Source organism: Pteropus vampyrus, unplaced genomic scaffold, assembly GCF_000151845.1.
Source record: "Pteropus vampyrus isolate Shadow unplaced genomic scaffold, Pvam_2.0 Scaffold316, whole genome shotgun sequence".
In the NCBI taxonomy this organism is placed as follows: Eukaryota; Metazoa; Chordata; class Mammalia; order Chiroptera; family Pteropodidae; genus Pteropus; species Pteropus vampyrus.
In genome coordinates, this window is record NW_011889097.1 from 865,577 (window position 1) to 869,678 (window position 4,102).

General features: G+C 45.8%; 1 protein-coding gene across 1 annotated transcript in view; it reads right to left on the bottom strand.

Annotated features, from left to right (window-relative positions):
* The window catches only part of KMT2C (lysine methyltransferase 2C), a 226,149-nt gene that overhangs the window by 64,021 nt on the left and 158,026 nt on the right, over positions 1 to 4,102 (bottom strand). The window lies entirely within an intron of this gene.

The window sequence follows — 4,102 nt, forward strand, 5'->3', positions numbered from 1 at the left end:
GGAGACACCCCTCCCTGCTTACTTTCTTCCCCCAATTTTAAATCGGGTGAATGTACTGTCCAACGATAAAATTTAAGAAGTCGAGGGAATTACAATGAACAGTACAGGAGATCATAACCTAGGCCCCTGGCTGCTTCCTGGCGGCTTCCTCCGACTCCCTCTCTGTGGGGGCACGTAGCCCTGCCCGGCACCCCACCCACCTGGCGCCCCCACCCAGCCGGCGCCCCACCCGGCTCCTGAGCACGCCTCTCCTCGCAGGGAGGGGCAGCGCAGGGGTGGATGGAGAGGGAGGCGTGTTCCCACGCAAGAGACGCACTGTGTGTTTGTTTTCTTCAGATTTGGGATTTTAATTTAAAAGTTATTGGGGTGCCATTGATCAACCAAATCCAGTGGTTTTCAAGGCTACGATTCAACAGCATTTGGGGGTTTTTCTGCACTAACAGGGTTTCCGGATCCCAGAAGAAAGGAGCCTGCTTTTAGTGTACAAGGGATTTGTCTCTGATATGCCAACGTGATTGTTTTTGACTTATCTTCCTAAAGACACACTTATCAGAAGAGTTAAAAATCAAGAACTACAAAAAAGATGGGTGATCTTGCCAAATCACAGGAGCATGACAAGTTCTTCTGGACTGCAGACTCCTGTAGGACCTAATCTCACGTGTGTAACACAATACGACGTGCGATGTCATTTCTACGGGGCACAGCTGCTGACAGCCCCACGTGGAAACGCATGGGTGAAGAAGCGTCCGCCATCCCTCACCATGGTAGTCACAGGGAGAAGCTTCTCAGGGCTTTTTGCTGATGTTTGTTTCGAAAAGGTTCTATATAACCTCATTCTTCAGAAACTAACGGGAACTATTAGGAAACCTTTCAAGTTTTGTGAAATGCAGCATTTCCTAGATTCAAAGTAACTATGGAACCATTTTTTCAGACGTCATCTAATGTTCTCAGAAACGAAAATTCTTCACTGTACTCCGGCTGATGGTAATACGATCAATTCCTCCCAGATTCATGGGCTACATCTTCACAATCCCCAAATCACTTAAAACCTCAAAATCAAATTTTCTACCCAACGGTATTTGAACATCAGTCATACGTAAGCATCGGAAAGCTCTGTGCCAACCACACAGGCCCCAGAACACGCTGCTGCAAACGAGACGTGAGGATGAACTGGAGAGACGCCGGGCACATGAACGACGTGCCACGCCCGCTCTGCGCCAAGCCTCCCGCCCGGCCTCACCGCCGCCTCCTAACCAGTCCGCCGGCTGCGACTCTCGGGCCGAGTGGTCTACTCAGCACAGCAGCGCTTCTCCCCGTGTGGTGGGACCAGCCACTCTCCCCCTTGGGAAAGCCCCGCCCACTCCCGGAGGATGCCAAGTGCTCGCGCCCCGCCTGGCGCCCCGCCTGGCAGCCCGGAAGACCTCGGGAGTCGCGCCTGGTCCCATCGCCTCCTATCAGCGTCCCCTGGGCTCACTCGGCTGGACGCGCTGGCCTCCGCGACGCCCCTCAAGCACGTGGGGCCTCTGCACTGGGTTCCGCACCGTGCGCTGCTCCCCACTCAGAGGATCGAGCGGCGCCTCACTCGGCTTTGGGTTCCCCTGATGCCGCGTGCGCCCCGCGTGCTCCCCAAGTCCTCTCGCCCGACTTCTTACTGCAGCTCTTGCCAACACACCGTAACCGGCTTTTTATCTATTAACATCTATTAATCGTCATTTCTCCTAACATTAAGTTCCATAAGTGAAGAATTTTGTTTGTTTTGTTCACTAATATGACTTCCAACATTTGGCGCAGAGGAGTTCAATACTGTTCAATGACGAGATCTGATAGAATAAAAATAATTATTACTTTAGTTCCAAATCAGCTGCAAAAGCCATCCTAAAAATAAACAAGCCTGTGGTCATCTGTTTTAGAGACAATCAGTAATATAACTCATATTGAATTTAATACTACCAAAATTATTTTGTCATTTCAAGAATTCAGCTAGAAAACCTTGGTATTAGACCAAGAAAACGTTTATGAAAAGATAGTTTACGGTAAATATCTGTGAATACAAATTTATACTTGAAGATTAACGCCGGTTTTTCCATTTCCAGACTAGAATGCACGATCACACTTTGCTTTACCCTAACCACGGCGCCCAAGTCACAGCATCCGAGAAGGTTTACGCTGCCATCCAGCAAACTAGAGTCAAGCCCATCCATGACCCTCAAAGGTGCGGTGCTCCTGGAGATGTCTGCACTGCAGCTCTGTCTTAGGGGACACAGGACAGGAAGAGACACTGAAAAGGCAAGTTCCAAGGAGACCACCCAGGAAGAAGTGTCACCCCAAGGGTTATCGGAGTCAGAATTTGCCCTTAAATAAATCATACGTATTTTAAAAGCTATTTTATATGCTTTAATTCTTGCAAAATATTCTAAACAAGATAAACTAGTATTACCTCGACTATCATCCATTTCGCCATCCCTTGAATGCTCTGACTGGATGTCCGGAGGGGTCTGAAGGACAGCCACGCTATTCTGATTTATAATCTTCAGTTTCAACTTTGGTTTTGACCGTTTTCTTCTTGGAACTGTAGCTGTGAGGCTCTGTAACTGCGTCATCCCTGATTCGGTCAAACACACACCATCCTGGGTATAGGTCTTGGGTGGATCTAAAATTATAATATCCGAGAATACAAATTAAAACTCTCGCTTTAATTCTGATTGATAAGTTGATTAATGGTCCAAAATACCCATGTCAAGGAAATGTGACTTCCATAACTCTACAAAATGCATGAATAATTAACTTAAGAGTAATTAATTAAAACTAAGTAATTGGCTACACTTCCTTGAGTGATAGGCAGAAAGGTTACAAGCTTTTAAAAAATGGTCTTCCTGGAATTTCTTTGCTCATATAGCAACAGAAGGATTTAGAAAGAAAGCACTGAAGCTAAAAGCAATGCTTCAGCTACTCAACTATGAGTCTTTCCTCGAGAATATTTTCAGAATAAAAGGTGAGGATCAATTTATGTAAGAGAAACAAGAACACCTGAGAAGCCCATCTGGAAAGCAAAGTATCAATATAATCACTCACAGGGAGAGGAAGTAAGGAAGGAGAAATCTTATAAATTTTTAATGTACAAAATCGCTGTTCATTAGAACAATTTCTGTACTACTCAAATATTTTTGAATCCGATGACAGCAAATGGAAGTAGACAGAATAATAATTTAATAATATATTAATCGCTCATCTAGGTTGATCTGTTACTGAAAAAACAGGAAGAGATTGAATTAATTCTAAAGGAATCAGTTTGCTAACCAGACTTTACTCTCTGCTGATAACTAAGGATAGTAACATCAGTAACGCTGAAGGAAGTGTGGCGTTAACAGTTAAGAGCGGTTAGTTTCATTGCCGACTGGGTGAAGCTACAGGACTACTGTCCCACTCCAGCTGAACGTTTTATGCAGCCAGCAGCTGCGGCAGTGATTACCAGCGTCACGGAGCGCAGACTGAACACTCACACGATTAAGGATGTTTTCACAAAACAAGTGGAAAGTCGGTGATGGAGAAATCATGCATTCATAAGCTTTTGGTAAAGCACAGCTAAAGAAAGCACTTTGGATTTTACCTAGCTCTTTCCCTTTGGTGACAATCTGTGCTACAAGTGAAGAGTCACAGCAGTCTGAGGAAGGCACTGAAATTAAAAAAAAAATGCATGTAATTTTTTCAGAAAAGGTTAACATGTATTTGAAGGCTTACAAATGAGCAAAATGTCTACTTCTGTCCCCATCTGACTGAAATAAATGCTTGAACACCGGAGTTAAAGCAAGGCCGCATTTAAAGTAACAGCGGCGGAGGAGGAAGCACGCGCCGGGGGAGCCGCCCGGCCTGCAGCGGCGCTGGGCATCTGTGCACACGGCCGCAGCCACGGGCTCACGAGCCTTCAAAGCAAAAGCCCCACGGTATACCGCAAACACAGGCTTAACCTACTTTGTTGGTGTGAGCGAACGGTTTTTACATATTAAGGTGGGATGAGAGTTCATTCATAACAAACAATAACTTATTTTTCACAAAACCCTTGTCCAGATGACAGTTTCGGGCAGAGAGGACCGGTGTGAAGCCC